Below are 24001 nucleotides of genomic sequence, written 5' to 3' on the forward strand. Positions count from 1 at the left end.
CGTACGAACATGGTGAAGAGGATGTAATGCCGCTATTTCTGTTGCTGCTACAACAGCAGCATTCATAGTTGCAATAAAGCTTGCTGTTGTAGTTGTTGTAGATATCTTTGTAAAATTTCCAGAAACATTTGTTGCAACAACAAGCGTACGGCAACAAAAAACGACAAGAGGAAAAATTGTATAATTTCTTGAATGCTTGTAAGCAATTAAGTGCTTACTTATTTATAGGAGTTGCAAGCAAACTGATCCAAGCGGAGACAATTCACAGCCGGTATTTCCCTGCGTCTCGCTCTCCCCTAAATATTTAATAAACAGTGGAGCATAATGGGAAAATTAGTACGATAAAAGATCAGTTCGAATGTGAAATAAACATAGAGTTCATTTTTCCAAATATTTCCCGGGATCATGGTGACTTTTCATTTAAGCCAGCTTTTCCTTATATGTGTCTGGATCACAAAAAATCAAAAATCATTTGCACAGACATTAATACTATACCGAAGATGTTTGGAATTTGGGTGTAAACTCCATCTTTCAATTTTTAGGGGGTTTGAGGACATTTAATTTGGCAATAAGACACGTTTTAAGTGTGGTAAAAAAGTTCAATCTGGACAAAAATTAAGTCATTTTTGTTAGGATTTCTATTCAAAAGTTTCGCAATTTGTAAGCATAGACATCCTTATCAAATATCAGCATAGCAAAAGAAGGAGTGAATTTATAGTCTATTTTCTTATGGCGGTAAAGTGAATTGATCCTAGATTCAAGATTAAGCTGGGTGTTTTCATGGTATTTAAACATGTACCATTTGTACAGTCTTTTAAATAAAATAATCTTCAATTATAAAATTTCATAAATTTTAATTTTTTTCACAGTTACCAAGTCAGTTACAACCGGATAAACGGCTATGAAGAATATAATCAATATCAAGTAAAAAGCACTAAGTTCAGCTGGGTCGAACATTGAAACCCTCCACCATAGAAAGGAATTTGGAAACTTAAAAAAAAAATATTTTGAAAAATATAGTTAAAATAATTAAAATACCGAATTTAGTGAGCTACCTCCACCATAGAAACGAAATTTGGAAACTTAAAAAAAAAACTTTGAAAAATATATTTAAAATAATTAAAAAATCCAATTTAGTGAGCTACGGGATCAATTTTCTGTCACAGACTGTAGTATCCCTTATCCCAATTCCGGTGAATAAGGCGCAACATCATCAAAATACCGAATATAGGGAAGTACGGTTGTATGTGAGCTATAGGAGAACGTGGACTAGTATAGCCAATTTTCCGCCACAGACTTTAGTACCCATTACGAACTACAAATACGAAATTTGAAACAATTCCGGTAATTATGTATCTAAAATAAACAAAATACCGAAGATAGGGAGGTACTTTTATATGTGGGCTATAGAAGACTTGGACCTGCATAGGCAACTTTCTGTCGCAGGTTGTAATACCCGCTACGAACTGCAAATTCGAAATCTGAAATTTGGAAATACGAATCGTGAATAATGTCGCTAAAATCATCAAAATACCGAATATAGGGAGATGCCGTTATATGGGGCTATACCAAAACGTGGACCTATATAACTCATGTTCAATACCAAAAGTCCTGCAGCAAAACACACATCTGAGTAACATTTTATAAATCTACTTCATTTCGTTCGAAAAATAGAGTAATTTTCACAGACGGACGGGCAGACAGATGGACAGACATCGTTAAATCGACATAGAATTTTATGCTTATCAAGGATATATATACTTTGTAGGATTCGTGATGTATATACCATGATGTAGGGTAAAAAAATATTTTTGACTTAATTGAAGACTCACGTTAGCCGATAATTGATAGCCACACTAATTTACAGTTCACCTTCCTTTTATGAACGGTGTTATTATTTGTGACCGTACAAAATTTTAAATGTTCGGTGCTAATAGACTCAAAACATGTTTTCCAATCGAATGAGCAGTTATTTGGTACTTTGTATTGATGTCGCTAAGCAAGCGATCTATAAACAAGTAAGCATGCTATAGTCGGGCGCGATGACCATTTTATACCCAACAACACTTCAATTTGCTGTAAAGTTTTTGTAGATCTGAAACTATTTTGATTACAATGAAGATCCCCTCAAGAAACATCCCCATATCCAAATGTTAAACCAAATTGCTCCTCTTTATGGAAAAATCTGGAACCAATATTTTTATTTATTTATTTTTTGGCCTAAGGGCTATTCTGAATTGGTGAGAATTGTCAAAATCCACCCTGCCTCTCTTGAGTTATAAGCGGCCTTATTAACATCCCCTTCTTTGATATATGATATACTAGCTGGCACGGTCAGCGTTGCCGGTCCGTACTTTTGGTCTTTAATGCATATTTTTTAAAGCATAATAAATCACAGATCTGACTTATGTAAGATACGCAATTTTTATTATAAGTAATTACTTTATAGAAATTTCTTAATAGAAATAAATATTCATGGCAAAAATTACAAATGATTTTCACTTACCGTCAGTTTTAGATCTAATCTTTTTTCAGCCATAGGTTTTAACTTGAGTGTTAAAACCCTATATGATATAGTTCATCTATAAACGCCCCATGTGAAAACGCAGCTCAATTTTTGGTATTTTATAGAGCTGAGCAACATTTTCCATTCAAATGTGCTGCAATTTGTATTTCCAACGTTTAGAATAACGTGCTGTGTGGTGCTTACTTTTGGAGCAGAATGATTTCAGTATAGTAAAAGATAATTAAAAAATCTATTAATGACCCCATTCACCAAGAAAATTGAAAATTTATGAGAAGAGGTTTAAAAAAGTGGACACTTCAATATAGTATGTCAATTTGAAAAAAAATACGCCAAAAATATTTTTTTATTCACATTTTCATTTACTTTTTTTGCAAAGGACACCATTCCAATATTGTATGAATTGTAAAAATCCGTCAAGCCATTCTTGAGTTTTAAGCGTAGTAACTAACATAACTTACTTTATTAAAAAAAAAAAAAAAAAAAATATATATATATATATATATATATATATATATATATATATATATATATATATATATATAGAGAGAGAGAGAGAGAGAGAGAGAGAAAGAGTGATTACAAATTAACATGGACGGACGGACACACTCACTCAGCTCGGCTAGATAGGAAGATCCACATATACATTCCTACGTGCCGGACTAATATTTCGAGGGTTGGCCCAATCAAACTTTTAATACCCCCAATACATAGTATTGTTGGGTATAACAACTACAAATGTACATTCGAAAATAGTAAGTCAAAATGGAAAAATCATGCCATATAAAACATTACGATTGTACATTTCAAAAGTCAAAAAGAAATTTTCAAATAACACATTTTTACGCGATATTTTTTGAATTAATCTTAGCAAAAGTTGTTACCACTGTATTGCTAGTTTTTAGTACATAACACACATAAGTATGTATATAGAAAGAATTAATAGTATACATAGTACTTAGTCGATAAATATCGTAAAGAATTAACGTTTTAAGCGTTTTTACTTGTTGGCATTGTTCTGTTACTGTTTTTATTGTTCGTCAATGCGCTTTGTTTCGCCTTTCATCGCTTGGCTTGCCTTTGGTTGCTCTGTCTTGTGAAACCCAAGACATGTTAAAGTTTTTAATGGCTGCTTAACAATTCTTAATTTGGTTTTAATACTCCATTATGGCATTGTTGTCGATGCTCGGCTACCCTTATTAAGGCAAAACCACAACAATTGCTAAAACTTGTACAGGTACATCGTATGTGCCTACATCTGATATTTATGGGTGACCGAATCATAAATATGGTCAAATAGGAGGAGCTTGCATCGATATGGCTATGTATAAATGATAATACAATGGCAAATATATGATGGTGATCTGATATTGTGAGGCTTCACATAAGCTGTGGAGGGAGTGTCCTTTTGCAATTGATTTACATTGGCAATGTTAAAATAAAAGTATAAACGGTAATATGTATGAAGTTTGCCTGGCTAAGATTTAGAGGCTGAAACGAAACATACTGTGAAATAAAAAATAAATATGTTTGGATTTAATTTTATACATTCGTATGTGTATTTCTCAATATTGGTTTCCCTATGCCTCAAAATTACTTTGTACTGTTTGGAATATAATATATTCAAATGGAATATAAAATTACCAAATTATGTTTCGAAAAACGTTGGAAAAAGTATATGTTGTAATTGGAAAATAATTAAAAACGAAGGTTCGGCTCGGCCGAACTTTTAGTACCCTCCACCATTTCGAAGGAAATTGAAAAATTTCAAAGAAAAACCAGTAAAGAAAGTCCTAAAGTCGGGCGGGGCCGATTTTATGATACCCTACACCACTTTGCTAATTTAGTTGAGCTCCACATAACAAGTAAAAGTTTTTATGGGAGAATTCAATCATACACGCTATGATTATAATTATAATTTAAAATTTAAAGGACTAAATACGCCGAAGCATTTGTATCTTTTAAATTCGGACTTGTATTGCCCATTTGGTGCAAAATTAATTCTAAATCAGATAAAGATATATATGGGAGCTATATCCAAATCTGAAACGATCTCGATAAAATTTAGCAAAGGTATTTCTGAGCTGCATTTGATATATTTCCCCAAATATTGTTGTTACGGAGTGCATATTACGGCTGCGGAGGCCAAAAATAACAAATCGGATGAACAATATATATGGGAGCTATAGCTATATCTGAACCGATTTCCATCAAATTTGGCATGCTTATTTTTAGGCCTAATTTGGTTGCATGTGCAAAATTCCATACTATTTGGGCTGATATTACACGTTTGGTGCACAATAAAAGGCAAATCGGACGAAGATATATATGGGAGCTATATCTAAATTTTTACCGATTATCTCCAATTTCTATAGAGTTCGTCCTTGGGCCAAACAAATGTTGTTTGCAAAGTTTCATCTCAATCGGATAATAAATGCGACCTGCATTTTGTTCACAAAAATACATGGACGGACGGATGGACGGACAGACGGACTGACATGCATAAATCAACTCAGAAAGTGATTCTATGCAGATCATCAAAAGGAACTATGGGTCTATCTCGTTTCCTTTTGCCTGTTACAAACAAATGCACAAAGACATAATACCCTGACCACCTTGTGGTGTAGGGTATAAATATCCGCTATCATAAACTCTGATTTCATGCGAGATTTCGTGTCCTTTGGTTTACATTTGTGACCTTTATAACGGCTGCAAATTAAGGAACATTTTTAGTTGTTGGTCCATTTCAACCCCTAAATATATTGCGGACATCTTTGAGAGCAATAAGTCAATGAGCCTAACACTGACCTTGTGAAAATTTTCGTGAGGATCGGACGATAATTACAATCTGTATATAATAACCCCAACCTGTGTTGTAAAGTGTAAAAATATTACAAAATGTACACTTCAATATTATAAGTCAAATTGAAAAAAATCGCATTATTGGCATCTTTATATGCGATTTTTTTTTAGATTTTGTCCTTTTATGCCAAGAGTGCATTCTGAATTGACAAAATTTGTCAAAAGCGGTAAAGCCTTTTTTGAGATATAAGCATTCTAGATAACATTCCCTTCCTTTGTATATATACATTGTATATATTTCGCTAAATATTTCCGATATATTTACTATTGACATCTACGTAATGTTCCCCTATTTGTGATTTCGCCGTGATTAAAAATATTCGCGATTGACAAATTGACTTTTATTTAACGCAAATGTTATGGTATGGGTGAAAACCCACTAAATAATACCCGATGACCATCAAATTGGCTTCTGCCCAGCCCTAAGCTCTAGCCCCATTATTATCTCCAAAAGCAATAGGCTTCTATTCTGGCTCTAGCCCCACCTCCATTCTAAACTTCGTGAAGATCGGGCCATACAACACATAGTGTTGTAGGGTATAACAAGTAAGCAAAGGATATAGTCGTGCAGAACCGACCATGTGATACCCGACAACATTATAATATATTTGGGAAACCTCCTTAGGTCCAAACCCATTTTAGCCGATTATTTAAAATAATAATGAAATAATTTTGTCCTGTACAAACGTTACCTTTGCTTTTTTACCGGGAATATTTTCCAAAACCAAAATTGTGGTCCATTTTACCCGCTAAATATAATTCAAAGGTCATCAAAAATTCTACACTTCTGCGCTGTGCTAAACGCTGATAATGTGTTAAAACTTTTATAAATGCACCAATTTTAATTCCTCCTCCATTCAACAGTAATACATTTCTATATATTTTAGGATTTTAACCATATTTTCATTGGTATTTTCAAAAAGTCAAACGATCTTCTAAAAAATGTGGGATTCCGAAATCATTTTTCCGGTATTCATTTATAAAATCATCTAACGTAAGCCAATGCATTTTAGGAGTCACATAATAGTCCATACAATGGTATGCGCTGCGTCATTTTCGTATAAACATGCAGATTTTATGTTCCCTACATTTAAAACAATGTATTGGCTCCCATACCGAACAAAACAGAATATTTGCTACAGTTTTTGCTGGTGTCGCTCCTTAAATGCTAATGAATTGTTTCGGCTTGTCGATTCCCATACCATTCTTGTGTGGTTTTCTATATCAAAGGCGAACCACCGTTTTATTTGTTGCTCGAAGTAGATGTTGATCAGATTTAAAAATTCTTCAGATATTTGTGTTTATCACACTTTGTACATCTTTTCATGGACGTTTGTGGTTTCAATGGTCGTTTTTATACCCTACACCATAGTGTAGTCATGGTATTATGTCTTTGTGCATATGTTTGTAACAAAGAGAAGGAAGCGAGATAGACCCATAGTTCCTTTTAATGATTCTGAATCTGGTGGTCCGCCCGTCTGTCCGTTCCTATGTCCATGTATTCGTTTACACAAAGTACAGGTCACATATATTCCCCGATGGAATGAAATTTTGTACAAATCATTTGTTTGGCACAAGGACTAACCCTATTAAAACTGGAGGTAATCGGTAAACATTTAGATATAGCTCCCAAATACACATTCTTCCGATTTGCCTTTTATTTTGCAACTAATGTGCAACGTTAGCCCATACATGCATACGACCAAATTGATCGATAAAAGCTCTAATTGAATGGATTTCGGCACATACGAACGAATACAGCCTAGCAAAAAGTTTATCGAATTTGGTAAATATCGGTCAAGATGTAACTAAAGGCTCTCCATAACAACGATATTTGATCCCAGCTATCAGATACAGCATAGAAATACCTACGCTAAATTTTGTAGAGATCGTTTCACATTTGAATGTAGCTTCCATATATATCTTCATCCGATATCACTTTTATTATGTCTATGAACCGTAATATGGTTGCACATTTTCAGCTGACCTCTTTGGCAAGTAAACACGGTAACGAGCGATGGTACGAGACGCAAAAGATTTATTCACATTTAAATACTGGAGTGCTCTAACGATAGCCACTTGTGTTTTTCCAGCCAAATATAAAGAAATCACACTATCACGCTTGAATTCCATAACGAATAACTTTTTTCTGGAAAATTCTCACGAAAATGCTCTTGTACGCTTGTAAACAATATACTGAGCTGTCATTAGGATAATTTTAACAGCTGTCAAACGAGTGGCTTAGAAATGACCGCAGTCTGAAGTTGGTTGGTTGGTTTTTCATCTCATCCTGCAATAGTTGCTTTCTGCTGTGAATTATAGCTGCCTTAAAGCCATAATACCCATGTAGAAATGATCATAGTTGGAATGATTTATTTCTCATAAATTCCGCATACAATCGTTTATTTGTTATGGATGGGTCTACTAAATATGCAAAGTGGTGTAGTGTATCATAAAGTCGGCCTGCCCTATTTTGGCCTTTCTTTACTGATTTGGAATTGCGAACACCTTTTAAAATCTTCTAAAGTTAAATACAGAAAACAAATCGATTTAGCAATATTTGTTCGTCTGTCCATGTTAATGTGTAATCCTTCTACTGGTCGCATAAACGAAAATTTGCATAATTTTTAGGTTTTTTCTGTCCTGGTCATATTTGAGCCCAATCTCGCAATGTTAGTGTAATTTACTTAAGAACTCATAAAAGTTTCTGTTGATATTGTGGCAATAATTGATTTTCAATAACAATCATTTACTGCTTGCAGCACTGACAGAATGACACGTTGTCAACACCTATTTTCAAGTGATTAAACACTCAAAGCGTTTTGCTAAATGTGACAACCAATGTTGCGACAGTCAAATCCATCCCAAAGATATCACTGCGACCAGCGACGAAAAACACACACTGAAATCCAGCAAAACGCACTGGCTGATCTATGTATCGAAATATTTGTTGTATTGGGGGCTATTGCTTCTAGCGTCTGGCTAGTAGTAGTCGCCCATTTGATGGCATACAAAACATCAACTTGACACATGACATGACGACGCTGTTTGCATACAGACATGAGCGTTTGGGACTTTGAGCAAACGCCGCCAAGGCAGGAGACGCTGACACACCGCTGAAGCACCATCAAACAACGACATCGACGTCCTCACTTCCATATTGGTCCCACTCACATAAATTCTTCAAATGCTATGGGCACCCTCTGTCTTTAGGGTAATTATTCATTAGTTAGCTGTGTTGATATTTCTTCTCCCGTTTTATTTATTTTTTTATTATTTATCACTCATGATTAATTTAAAAACTATGCAATCCTCCGTTGCCTTGTCAAACTTTTCTCTTCATCCGTGGCAGTAGCATTGAAGGAATCCAAACGAATGACAAACGCACGCGATTTAACATAAAAAGCAACAAACCGCACCTTGCGGCTAATATCAAAAAGTTGGAGGCGACTTGTCAATAATTTTGACAATAGTCAATACAAGAAATGTCATATGGCTATGAAGTGTTGGCAAATGACAAAATATTTAACATTTTAATCTTTGTTGTATGAAAATATTGTCAATACAAATTAATCGGATTGGTCGAGCTGGATCTAGCTAACACCTAGGATATTTGGATTTTAAAATTAATAGTATTTAGGTTTAACTCCCTACAACAGTACCTCCTGATTTTAAGTATTTTATTGCAATTTCTAAACATATCAGTTGCACTTGAGGAGTCTGTGGGGTTAGATTAAATTTCACAAAGATATTGGGTACATGTATAGCTCCATATTTGGAAATTTTGAAATTTTAGAGATTTTGAGAAATGGTGATTCGGCCTTTGCACAGTTTATCACATGGTCTGTCTTGCAGTCGGCCAGATAAAAAAACAATACCTTGGACTTAAATTTAAAACCATGCTTAGAAATTCTCGATCTTATAAACTTCTGTCTACAATTTATCATCCCTTTTCCTCTTTCTGCACTCACTAATCATTCTACAATTGTCAATCCTTTCTTTACCGTCTTTTCGATAGGATGGGTACATAGAGAATATGTACTATTTTGTACTGCACGAAATACACTCTTTTTGGCATTATTGTCAAAACTACTAACAATTTTGACAACTTCTCACGTTTCGATGGTAAGGCGTTAACAAGTCAAAATAAAGCAAGGTGGACCTCTGTAGACAATTCCCTTCCATTGAGTAAAGTACTCACAAAAATCCCTTGTGTAGAATTTTAGACAACCCCATTGAAAAATGTGACTAAAATCATTAAAATACCGAATATCAGGGGTTACCGTTATATGGGAGATATACGATATCGTAGACCTATGTAGGCAATTCTCCTTCAAGGGATAAAATAATCACAAGAAACTCCTAGTGTAAAATGTCAGACAAATTCCAATTGAAAATGTGGCTAAAATCATCAAAATACCGAATCTCGGGAGGTACCGTTACATGGTAGATATACGATATGGTGGACCAACATAAGCAATTCTCCTTCAGGGGGTAAGTACTCAAAAAAACTCCTTTTATAGAATTTCAGACAATTTCATTGAAAAATGTGGCTATAATCATCAAAATACCGGATATCGGGAGGTACTGTTATATGGGGGTTATACGATATCGTGATCCGATATAGCCCATCTTCGAACTTGACCTGCCTGCAAAAAACTAATCTGTTAAAAATTTTAGCTTCCTATCCCAATTCGTTTTGTCTCTAGCCTGATTACAAAAGACGGAAAGGACTAAATCGTCTTAGAATTTCACGCTTATTAAGAATATATACACCTAGTTAGGACAAAAATTTGTAATTCGATAAGTTACGAATGCCGAACTTAATATATGGTGGAAGGTATAAAAGAAAGAAAAATGGAATAAGGTCTGGACGAGCTAAATCATGTGACAACAATACATTTTTATATTAAAATTCATATTATTTGTTTTTTCTTATCATATGTCAAAATATGTAAAACTACTGCATTCTGTCCAATCAATGGAAACAAATTAATTACTTTTCGCAAGCACGTTTTCTACTCATCAATATTTCATCTCCAACTGGAAAAGTTCGAAAAACGGAGGTATAGCAAATATGATATGCTACAAATCTATAACTTGTGGTAACATTTTTGTGATACTCTAAATAATAAACGAATTTCTCACGTTATTGGGATATCATAGTATGATCTTTAATTTTCTACTTCTAGGTTCTAAGCTTATATTAATGTTATTTTGTCCATTTTTCGAATAATCATAGATTTGGGGCTGATCTTTATCTTAAAAAATAAAAAGGCTCCAGGCTCTCAGAAATCAGACTGCATACGTCGAAATCAAGCAGGTTGAAACTTCAAGCATTAAAAATATTTGCGTTTAAAGGGATGTTTTTCACGTACAAGTTAGAATCAATTTCATCCTCTAAATCATATACGACCACTCAAAATTGTGTAATTGTGACTTGTAGAGCTATCTCCAAATTAAGAAAAACAATGTTTTTCGTACATTTTATCCCCTAAATATTTTGCGTAGATCTCCAAATTCTAACTCGATTCTGCTAAGATCAGTATACTACATTGTGGGGTAGGACAAACTGAATAGTAAACCGACATCCATTATTCTATTAAGGAGAAACTTACCTAATGAGAAATCGAAACACCAAACATTGTTGGAAAATTTCTATTTTAATCAATACAAAAATCAGAATGTACTCTTATTTGGAGGCCATAGGAAACACTAAACCTATATCTTAACTTTTTTCGAGAAAAAATCTTAATTCTAACACTAACACATAGCATTGTAGGGTAGAAAACGAATTTTTTTCTATTCATCAACGCGAAAATGTAATATATTTTTTTTTAATTTTTATATCCTAACCACTATTTATTAGGATATTATTAGATTGACCATCCATCTGCCCACAATGGCCCGAGATGTTCAGGGTTTTATATATTTGTGCATTGGTTTGCGACAGGCAAAAGGAAACGAGGTAGACCCATTGTTACTTTTGAGGATCTGCATAGAAACATATAGTGTTGTAGGGTATCACATGATCGGTCCCGCACGACAATAGCCTTTGCTTACTTGTATAGGTTGGAATTTGAAGTCCACAAAGTTTTATCAAGGCACTTTCTTATCTCTAATACCAAACAGACTCGTCCGACAGCTGTTAAAATTATTCTAGTGACAGCTTATTATATTGTTTACAAGCGTACAAAATCATTTTGGCGAGAATTTTCCATAAAAAAAGTTATTCGTGATGGAATTCAAGCGCGATAGTGTGATTTCTTTAGAGCACTCCAGCATTTAAATGTTAATACATCTTGTGTGTCCCATACCAACGCTCGTTACCGTGATACTGGTAGCGTAGCCCGACGTCAAGGAATTGGACGGAAGAAAACAGCAACATCAGCAGAAATGGTTCGAAAAGTAAAAAAAGCGACTCGATCGAAACTCGCGTCACAGTGGCCGAAAAATTGCTCGTGAGCTGAACATATCGCAATATTCCATTCGGCAAATATTGAAAAATTAGCTCGAGTTAAAACCATTGAAATTCCAAAAAGTGCGAGAACTTACACCGCAACAGAACAACAGAAAGAAAATAGACTCAAAGAGCCAAAGAGTTGCTTCGCTTAGCCGAAAGTTGTGAACTGCCGAATTTGTTTTTCTCCGAAAAGAAAACATTCGTTCATTCGTAATCGTGTTTACTTGCCAAGAGGTCAGCTGAAAATGTGCACCTTCGCTTGGCCACCAGAACTCAAGCGCCGGCCATAGTGATGGTGTGAGCCGCCATAACAGCCGATGGTCGCTCTCCGCTCGTATTAATCGACCGTGACATCGGAATAAGTGCCGAATATTATCGCGAAAATATTCTGAAGGGTGTATTAAAGCCTTGGGCACGCAAACATTTTGGCGCAGACCTTGATTTTCCAACAGGACTCAGCACCATCGCACTCAGCACGCGCCACACAAGAAAGATTACAATATGATCTTCGTTTCATTTCCAGCACAAAATGGCCACCAAATTCTCCGGTTACCAATCTGTTGGATTATTGTGTCTGGAGTATTTTAGAAAGCAAGGTTGGCACTAAAAAATACCAAAGTATCGATCACCTCAAGCAAGCGCTTCGCCATGAATGGACCAAAATACCGCAGACCAACATTCAGACAGCGTGTGACGGTTTCATTGGCCGTTTGAAGGCCATAATTCTTTCGTTCAATAAAGTTAAAAAAATGCTAAAATTATGGCGTTTGACATTGTTGCAGTGTTTTTATCTCACCCTGTATTACACCTTTGGCGCATAATAAAATTGAAATCAGACGAAGATATATTTGGGGGTCTATATGTAAATTTGGACCGAGTATTGTTCTTTGTTCAGCTAGAAAATGATGCAAAATTTCGTCCGAACTTTTACTTTGTTTTATAAAATACATGAACTCAGAATGGAATTGACTTGTTAATTCTGCCACTTTTTCGTTCGAATCTGCTCGTAGCTGTTCTAGAGTGATTAAAAGGTTATATAGTCAAAGGGGCAGTGCTGAATCGACTCAAAATCCGGAAAAAAGCCAAAAAGGCATCAGAGAACGGGTATCCTAGGCCATTATTGGCCATTATTGTGGTATGTTACAAAGTTTTTGAATTCTACCCCACCTTGTAGAGAATAGGATATAACAATTTAGATTAGTTTTACCCTTGTTTAACATTGACATTGAATTTAGCTTTATTCTTGATGTCACGGTTTAAAAATAATTGCTTCTTCCTGACATTCAGAAAATTGTATTCCCTTTTTGTTACATGACTCCACCCACATGCGCTTAAGGTTGAACAGCATACGCAATGGCGTGATTGGTTTTGTCATATGTTCATTTTTTAAGAGCATGTTGACACAAGTATTTGTCAAAATGACAGATTGTTGGCTGACATCTGACAAACAATTAGTCTTAAGAGATCATCAAAGATCAATGGTCTTCCATTTTCCCTGTTTAAGAAGATTGAAGATCGCCTTCTTTGATTAATTGTAGCATTTGGTGTCTAGATTTCTAGAGTTCAAAGGAAACATTTTTAAACAACGCCAGACATTCGTAAAAACAAAGGTTAATATTGCATGACATGTGTATGTATTTATGTTGGCATGATCGCTTTCAGTCGACTGAATAAAGTGTGAGCGAGGCGCTCTCGTCACTTTCCCTTGCGCCGCGCTGGATTTTGGAAGTACTTGAAAATTCTTGTCAGGTTTTATGAAATCACTTCAACACCTTATAGCTTTTGAAGCGGTCTATTTAATAATGAAGTCGTAAAAATGTTAGAATTTTATTCCTTTTTTTTGTTTCCAACATACTTTAGTCCTTGTGCGGGGGAAGTCTTTGTTGTCTAACAAATAAATGGAGATGGAGAATTCTTAATGAAAACCATAAAAATATGTTTTACGAGTTTTCTTATATTTCCATTTTGTACAAATATTTTGTATGTTACTCAATTCACACACAAACAAGCACACACATGCGAATTGAGAAAAATTCAGCCTTCCACTTGACCACTTTCACTTGCTATAAAAATCCTGGCCATTCCATAATTCGGCTAACCAAACAAAATATTTTGATTGAACACGTCCGTTTGTCGTATACATGAAACGAGCTAGGCATAATAAGTAAGAAATTCTCAGCGCATTCCCTTTACACGTTTCTAAGGTTAAGGGAGAGATTGGCTTCCTTTGACACGAGGACCATGGAAGCGGAAACTAATAAACTGTAAGTAATTCAAGATAACTTGAAGCGAAACCATGTGGGTGCAACAAGGCGTGGTTGGTGGTGGCACAAAGGCGTTTATTCAATTATTACACCAAAAACACTTCAGCCGAAGTAGATTCTTTTATTTTCACCACAATCGTTAGAGCTGTGTTTTTCCATAACTTTCCCCACATCACGGCCACTGAATTACCAACTGCCCTTTTTGTTGGTCCTTATTTGACTCGTGTCTTCTGGCTAGGGAGGATAATAAAATAGATATTCTTGTGTGGTCCACACACACTGTGTGATTCATGAGTGTCAGGCATAGAGTGCAGTTGGGTGTCTAGTACATTACGTGCTATCTATTTGGATTGTTATCATATACCGAATTAAGTATTCACCATTTTTATTTTATTTGGTGAAACCATAAATTGTTGGTAATAATTATTCAATCGTTAAACTTTTGTTGTGTTGGTCTATTCACATAAACTTGACAAATTTATGACTTCGATCATAAACAAATCAACAAAGAGGGGGTGCATTGTTCGAATATAACTTTGTTTTTGACCGACCGGCAAGCGCCATTTTAAGGGACAAAACTATGTTTAGTTATTATAACAAATAAATTATATTTTTCGTTTCATTTTATTGGTATACCTTAAATAAGGTGGGAAATCTGTATAAAATATATTTTAGATGATATTTATCAAGTTATGAATAAAAAGATATGTCGTTTTAAAATTTGGTACTTTTTTATCTGGGTCAGAATACAAGTTTTCTTTATGTATTCTATAGAAATTACGTAAAAATTTTGACGAGAAATATGAAAAATTTACAAATTGTTGCTTAGATTTCGCGCAAAGTGATTTGGGATTTTTATATCCTACAAGACTAAGTGTGGGTGGTTATTATAAGTTTGGTTGGCCAACAATTATGTAATTATGTTTTGGTCCTGCACATGTCAATTTTCCTATCTCGCTGAGCTGATTCGATCTAACTATGTACAGGGTGAGATAAAAAAACTGCAACAAAGCCAAACGCCATAATTTTTACATTTTTTTTTTTTAATTTATTGAAAAAAGAAAAAAATCACGGAAATAGGACAAATTTTAGAATATGTATAGATTTGTTCGAATTGGTCACCTATGGCACGAATTACTTCAAATGGCCAATGACACCGTCATGCGAATGTTGCTCGGCGATATTCCATTCCCGGCGAAACGCTTGATTTAGGTGATCGACACTTTGGTATTTTTTAGTGCAAACCTTGCTTTTCAAAATACTCCAGACACAATAGTCCAACGGATTGGTATCCGGAGATTTTGGTGGCCATTGTGCTCTGGAAATGAAGCGAGGAACCTCATTTGGTAACCATTCTTGGGTGGCGCGTGCTGAGTGCGATGGTGCTGAGTCCTTTTGGAATTTCCAAGATCTGCGTCCAAAAAGTTTGATGCCACGGTCAATTAATACGAGCGGAGAGCGACCATCGGCTGTTTTGGAAGCCCACACCATCACCATGGCAGGCGCTTGAGTTCTGATGGCCAACCGAAGGTGCACATTTTCGGCAGACCTATTTGGCAAGTAAACACGATCATTTTGTTTTTTTACAAACTGCTGGACAACGAATATTTTCTCATCGGAGAAAACCAAATTCGGCAGTTCACCACTTTCGGCAAAGCGAAGCAACTCTTTAGCTCTTCTGAGTCTATAGTTTTTCTGTTGCGGTGTAAGTTCTTGCACTTTTTGGAATTTCAATTTCATTACCCCGAGCTCATTATTCATTATTTGTCGAATGGAATATTGCGATATGTTCAGCACACGAGCCATTTTTCGGCCACTGGGACGCGGGTTTCGGTCAAGTCGCTTCTTTACTTTTCTAACCATTTCTGCTGATGTTGCTGTTTTCTTCCGTTCACTTACTTGATGTCGGGCTACGCTACCAGTATCACGGTAACGAGCGATGGTAGGAGACACGAAAGATTTATTCACATTTCAATGCTGGAGTGCTCTAACGATATCCACTTGTGGTTTTCCAGCCAAATATAAAGAAATCACACTATCACGCTTGAACTCCATCACGAATAACTTTTTTTTCTGAAAAAATGATCACTCTCGAACTTAAAACTTATATGTATACAAATGTACATACATTCCGACGCATTTCGGAGTTTACCACCCCATCCATTTATTACTGCAATTCATTGAAATAGGACATTAATGTGGCGGGTAATGTAGAAAACAATTAACCATAATTTATGAATATACCGTTTTTTTTTTTTTTTTTTTTTGTATTTTTTTTGGTCAGTACCAAAAGGCCATAAAAGAATTAAAAGAAAATTTAGAGGTCCATTAAATATTAACAACATTTCTAGGATTCAGGCATACACAATCAAAAACAAAACCATAAAAAGCGGACAGAATGGACAAAATAAAATTTATTAAGAAAATTATCCTGGAAAAAAAAGAAAAACAACAACAACTACACTACAAATGAAATATTTTAAGCTTGCGGTAATATTAAGACTAGAAACGCGAAAAGGGGAACGGAAGTTGGGACCACAACTGAACAGCCTTCGAGCTGTTAATGTGAAATGGAATCAAGAACCAACCCATAAAGCATCTATTTAAACATCCACCCTCTTTTTGGGGGCCCATTACAATTTAAAATACCCATACAATCGTACTTTTTCCACTTCCCTTAACTTGCAAGCAATAAAACGAAAGGGTTGCTGGGGCCAGTTCAATATACACAGCAATTTTGTATTAAAAAGAATGCCTTCTTCGAACGCAGCCCCGCAAGCAATGACCTAAAACTGCGGAAAAAGAAACTTAAAAAACATTGGTTTAATGTCTTTTTTATGTTCAATTATTTCTTGTGATTTTTAATTGAAAATCGGACCGGCTGTCGACCAAGTGGAAAAATTGCCACCTTCTTTGTCCTTTTTCTTAAGGGGTTTGCAGGCGACTGGGCATGTGTTTACGCCTTAACCCACTATGATTTAATTAACCCCTTATTTAAACAATAATTAATAGGGTCTATAATGGCTATAATTACATTTTGTGTTTTCAGTTTGTTTTTTTTTTTTTGTGCCATAATATTTTACTTGGGCATTCCCTCTAATTTGGGACTAACAGCATCGTTTCTTATACCGACACCCTTAATGGCATTTATGGTCCGTTGACATTGATTTAATGAAATGATTTGTTTTCGTATTTATTTGGGTCCACATAGGAATATACAGCAAATTAATGGAAAACAAAAGATGATATATTTGTGGCATCACTAATTTATTTGCGAAGTGATATTTTAATGATTGACACTTTTCATGTGCCAAAATTTAATATAATTTTTTCTACCTTTCGTTTCTGTCTAATCTGCCTATATGGTCCGTTGAGTTATTATGAAAAAAGTGGAAATTTTCAAGTAACTCTAGGGTCTTACAAAAAACTATCTAAAAATATCTCAGATCTTTCGAAGTATGTCAACGCTCCTGTAAAAAATTAATTTATTTAGACTTCTTTTTATACCCTCAACCCTTCCATGGAAATACTAATGTTAGACCCTACGAAGTATACATATTATTGATCAGCGTAGAATTCTAAGTCGATTTAGCGATGTCCGTCTGTCTGTTGTAATCACGCTATCTTTCAAAAAAATTGAGATAGAAGGCTAAAATATTTTAAATGGTTCATGTCGGTCCACGTTTTTGTATAGCCCTCATATAGCGGTACCTCTTTATATTATACATTCACAGGAATTGTTTTAAATTTCGTATTTACGTTCGTGATGACTACTATGGAGGTCCACGTCTTCGTATAGCTGTCATTTGACGGTTTCATTTAGGCGGTATTTTCCGACGGATTTTTTTTTCGCTGAGCTTGGCCGAATATATCGGTGAGATGAAAAAACTGCAACCAAGTTCAGACTTCTGTCATTTCTAAGCCACTCGTCCGATAGCTGTTAAAATTATTCCAGTGACAGCTCATTATATTGTTTACAAGCGTACAAACACATTTTGGTGAGAATTTTCAGAAAAAAGGTTATTCGTGATGGAATTCAAGCGTGATAGTGTGATTTCTTTATATTTGGCTGGAAAACCACAAGTGGATATCGTTAGAGCACTCCAGCATTTAAATGTGAATAAATCTTTTGTGTCTCGTACTATCGCTCGTTACCGTGATACTGGTAGCGTAGCCCCACATCAAGAAAATGGACGGAAGAAAACAGCAACATCAGCAGAAATGGTTCGAAAAGTACAGAACGACTTGATCGAAACCCGCGTCGCAGTGGCTGAAAATGGCTCGTGAGCTGAACATATCGCAATATTCCATTCGGCAAATATTGAAAAATAAGCTTGGGGTAAGGCCATTGAAATTCCAAAAAGTGCAAGAACTTACACAGCAACAGAAAAAAAATAAACCCAAAAGAGATAAAGAGTTGCTTCGCTTGGCCGAAAGTGGTGAACTGCCGAATTTGGTTTTCTCCGATGAGAAAACATTCGTTGTCCAGCAGTTTGTAAACAAACAAAATGAATGATGATAGTGTTTACTTGGCAAAGAGGTCAGTTGAAAATGTGCGGTTGGCCACCAGAACTCAAGCGTCATCACCTTGGTGATGGTGTGGGCCGCTATAACAGCCGATGGTCGCTCTCCGCTCGTATTAATCGACCATAAGAATAAATGGCGAGTATTACCGCAAAAATATTCTGGAGGGCGTATTAAAGCCACGCAAACACTTTGGCCGCGGACCTCCGACATTCCAACAGGACTCAGCACCATCGCACTCAGAACGCGTCACTCAATAATGGTTACAAAATGAGATTACAGAATAATTTCAACATAGGTATACATTTTGGTATGACGGTACCGCCCAGGTCCACAAATATGGGTCAGATCTGTGAATTATTATGATTTAAAAATTATACACATAAAACTGCGAACCGGCAACGTGGACCGGGTACGCTAGTGAGGTATAGCTTAAAGCTTAGTTCGAGAAGTTATAAACGAAATTACAAAATAAGTATAACCCCATGTTGTTGTGGAGGGTATAAACATGGGATCTGTCAACAACAATGACAAAAATGAAATAAATATTTGCTAACTATGAAATGAGTTGTCAACAACACCTCTTTCACACTGTTTACCGTTAACATAAAACTTCTTCCAAAATCTTGTCATCGATACTTTACCTCAGGTTGACCAAAAACATGTTTCTTAGAATTAAATCGTAAGCGCTTGGAACGAAGAGAAATTAATGGATTTGGATGCTTAATGGTTTTTTCGTGGCAATTGTTTGTTGGAAGCTGCTGCCAAAGTTGTTGTTTATCTTTCATCACTGGAGTTTGAGATGAAATAGTTTAAAAGAATTTGATAGTGACATTTAAACTCAATAGACGAGCTTTTTACTTTAAAAATATCCCTGAAGATGATTTCCGGAGGAAATCGAAATATTGGATGAATAAATAAGGAAAAATTTCAAAAATAAAAACATAGTTTTTTAATGACCTTAAGCCAAGCAATTAACCAAATAAGTAAAATAAATATAACAGATCAACAATATACAACAACAACAAAAAAATATTTTTTTTTAATTCGCCTTTGAATCATTGTCAATAACATTTATAGTCGATGTCGGTTTCACGAAGATAATTCGAAACTATGTACACCACAATAGCAGAAATATAAAGGAAGTGCAAAATAATTTTTTTGAACTTCTAAAACTTCGTTCCGAGTATAGTTTCAAGAATACGAATTTCATAGGTTCTTATCTTTTGTAGAAAGCGGAGCGACAATCCGATGAAAATTAAATAAATAAATTATTCAATTTTAATTATACATACTCCTCCTGAAAAGGTAAATAGTTCTCAAATTGTCGGTAAACTTCGCTTCACATCCTCCGTACAAAAACTTGAAAAAAAAAATTATAAAAATATCAAATAGTGGGAGTTACAGTTATATCGGGGCCTACACGTAAATGACGTAAATACAATTTTTGTCATAGGTCATTACGATAGTCAAATACGAAACACATCCGTGTTAATTTATAATCACTCTACAGTTCGCAATTATGGCTCGATCTTCACGAAATTGAAAATGGAGGTGGGGTTAAGGTCAGAATAGAACCCTATTTCTTTTAGAGATGATCGCATAATATTTAGGATTTGAAATGGGCCAAAAACTGAAAAAATTCTTGATTTTGTAGTTGCTCTACAGGTCGCAATTATAGACCAATCAAAGCGGAAGTTAGCATGTGGCAAGAGCTTATGTCAATTCTGACCATTACGTAGATGCCGATAGTAAATATATATGTTATATATAGCGAAATATATACAATGTGTATATACAAAGGAAGGGGATGTCAGTTCGATTGCTTATATCTCAAGAATGGCTGGGTCGATTTTGAAAAATTTTGTCAATTCCGAATTCCCTCTTGACATAAAAATATAAAATCTATAAAAATTTCAGAAAAATATGCCAATAAAGATGTTATTATAGATTTTGTGACATTTTTTTATTTTTTCATATTTTTTATCGCATGCGATTTTTCCAATTTGACTTATAATATTGTGTAATATTTTTTTACCATACAACACAGGTTGGGGATATTATATTATTATATATAATATTATATTATATTATAATATCGTCCGATCCTCACAAGGGTAGGGTTGAACTCAGAAGGGCTAGGCCTATTGTTTTCAAAGATGTCCGCAATATATTAAGGGTTGAAATGGACCAACAACTAAAAAGTTCCTGATTTTGCAGCCGTAGAAACCACAGGACACGAAATCTCGCATAAAGTTAGAGTTTTGGACAGCGGATACAATAGACCACTAATTTTGTGTGAAAAAATACCAGCATTACTTACAGGCGATATCCGAAATTCATAAAAGGCGAACTTCAGGCTTTTTTATGCTTATATCGTTGACGAATATAGCCAAATACCGCAGACAAGCAAATCATATAGATGAGTCTAAATTTGGAGGTACGGAGGGGCTTCTTGCTTTTGGAGATGATTCAAATTAACCATAAACGGAAATGTTTTTCCGATCACACAATTGAAGCCAATCGACACGCCTGTGAAGAGTGCATAAATATTGGGCAAATGTCACTAGTCAAAATCTTAATTTCAAAAGCGTAATCTTCCAATATGGATTTGGACATAAGGAGGCTTCTGACGTATTGTAGTGTTGTAGGGTATAACATAGTCGGCCCCGCACGACTATAGCCTTTGCTTAATTGTTACAAATTAACATGGACAGACGGACGGACGGACATACATAGCTAGATCGACTCAGCAACTCAACTTCCGCTTTGATTGATGTATAATTGCGACCTGTAGAGCAACTGCAAAATCAGGATTTTTTCAATTTTTGGTCCATTTCAACCCCTAAATAGTATGCGATCATCTTCAAAAGATATAGGGTTCTATTCTGACCCTAGCCCCACCTCCATTTTCAATTTCGTGAAGATCGGGCCATAATTGCGACCTGTAGAATGATTACAAATCAACATGGACAGACGGACAGACGGACATACATAGCTAGATCGACTCAGCTCGGCGAGGTAGGAAGATCCATATATACTTTCCTATGTGGGAAACCAATATTTCGTGGTGTTACATAATTTTTGGCCCAATCAAACTTATAATACCCCCAACACATAGTGTTGTAGGATATAAAAATAATATTTAATGACTTACAATATTTTTATTACAGTTAGGGTGTAGTTGGGTATATGCATTCACTCTTTCTCATAAACATTCCCTTCCCCAAAAAATTAGGAAAATAAGTCCAACATTATAAAACATTTTCTCCTAAACTTAAGTTTGACATTGCCGCCTTAAATTATTAAACATCACACTTCTGTCAACACATCAAAAGTCATCAACAATTCTGTCCTGAAAGAGTGAACATCGACATATTTGTCATCAAACAATCAAAGTGTTTGTTATTGTAAACTGTTGATGTGTTTTCAGAAGAAAAAATAACGACAATCACGCCACACGAAGACATTTCTCATTTGGGGATCATACACGTTCATCCAAATGTTTTCACCAGTTCCCAGACTCCAATCGCTGAAAGGGTTCATCGTCTTTGGGGAGTTTTTTTTTTTGTCAGTGGACACCGTATATACATTGACCACTGTTTATTGTTGCAACAACATGGAGTTCAACTGAAATGCGTAGCCAGTCATTAGTGCTGTTCATTGTTAGTAAATATTTAATAAACATTTTCCCGTTCGCATCCACTCAGCAGATACAACAGCCAGCCGGGAATATTTGGTTTTAACCAAAGTATTTCTTGTTATTATTAATTCATGTGAAAATTAAGTTTTAAATAAACACAATTACTGCCATTGTACGGATTGATGCGAAGACGTTGTCGTGCCTCCCCCGGCCAATGTGTTGTCAAAATAAAGAAGAGGAAAATAATGGCATCACCAGAACTATGTGCCATTGGAAGTTAATTTTTAATTAAAATAAGCAACCAACAAGCTGAGAAATATGAGGGAGTGATGCCATTTAGTTGTCTTCAAAAGGGTATCATGTGACAGTTGGTGGTCAGCTAGAAAGGTCAACACGATTGACAGATGTCGTTACCCGCTGCAATTTAGTTTTGTTATATATGGCAGATAAATGCACATAAACTCAGGCAAATGTTTGGTAGTACATATTTATGTGTAGGTATCAAGTTATGTTACGACTCTCATTGTCGTATATTTAGAGTACATCTTAAATGCAATAAATTTAGACACAATATAAAGGCCAGTTGTCTCTTAAATTGTAATATACTGGTGACATGTGTTCATCCAAAGGTAATATACGTTCTGTTTCATCTGATATAAATGCATATGAATAGTCGAATAGTTTATAAAACTGAAAGAAAGGAACAGCGAAGTCAATCAACATGTTTTGCCTAATATACTAAAATGTGATCTGTTGCGGAAGAAGTCTGAGGAAGTTGTCAGACTTCTACTGGGCGAATCTAAAAATTGTGGAAAAGAGAACCGGTTAGTCGTACTGCTCAGTTTATACATTCAATTAGATGGTTACGGAGGGTTTACATCATTTATACAACTGGTAGTGAGACACATTAGCTTTGACAAAATATGAAATAAGTTGGATGATTGGCAATATCGGAATTTCGCACATCCCAATTTTTCTAACAACTTAAGGTCGGATAAAAGGATAGGTTAGATCGAAACACTACCTCCCCTACAACAGGCCAATATTTTTAATACCCTTGACTCTCCTAAAATGCGAAATTACCATCCGATTCCTTTCAAATTCGGGACATTCTAATAATTCTGGTAACACTAGATCTGGAGCGAATATAGCACCTTCCCTGCAAAGTGTCAAAACTTTGAATAATTATAACTCTTATAAGTTGTAAAATAATTTACCGATATTAATTTTAATTTCGAACAATATCGTACTTTAACCAACATTAGATCTAATATGGATAAGGAATTGGTCGCTTCACTCTTTAAGGTACCTTTCCCAAACTCAAATAAATCTAACAAGTTAAGACACATCAAAATTTCTACTAACATTAGATTTAGTATAGACATATGGGTCGAAACTTTATTTATCTATACTAAATCAAACAAGTAAAAAAATAGTAGGTTCGGCCGGGCCGAACTTTGAATACCCTGCACCATTTGGAACGAATTAGAAAATTTTCAAAAAAAAAAAATAAAATCCATTAAAAATTCTTTTAAAATCTTTAAAATATCTAATATAAGAAGGTGCCGATATGTGGGGATATACGATATGACCTATAAAGACAAATCTATGTCTGCGTGTAAAGTACTCCCAAGGAACTCCTTGTGTGGATTTTCAAAATACCGAATATCGCAGGGTATCGTTATATGGGAGCTATACGTTATCGTTAACCTATATAGAGA

Source organism: Musca domestica, unplaced genomic scaffold (genome assembly GCF_030504385.1).
Source record: "Musca domestica strain aabys unplaced genomic scaffold, Musca_domestica.polishedcontigs.V.1.1 29, whole genome shotgun sequence".
NCBI classification, from domain to species: domain Eukaryota; kingdom Metazoa; phylum Arthropoda; class Insecta; order Diptera; family Muscidae; genus Musca; species Musca domestica.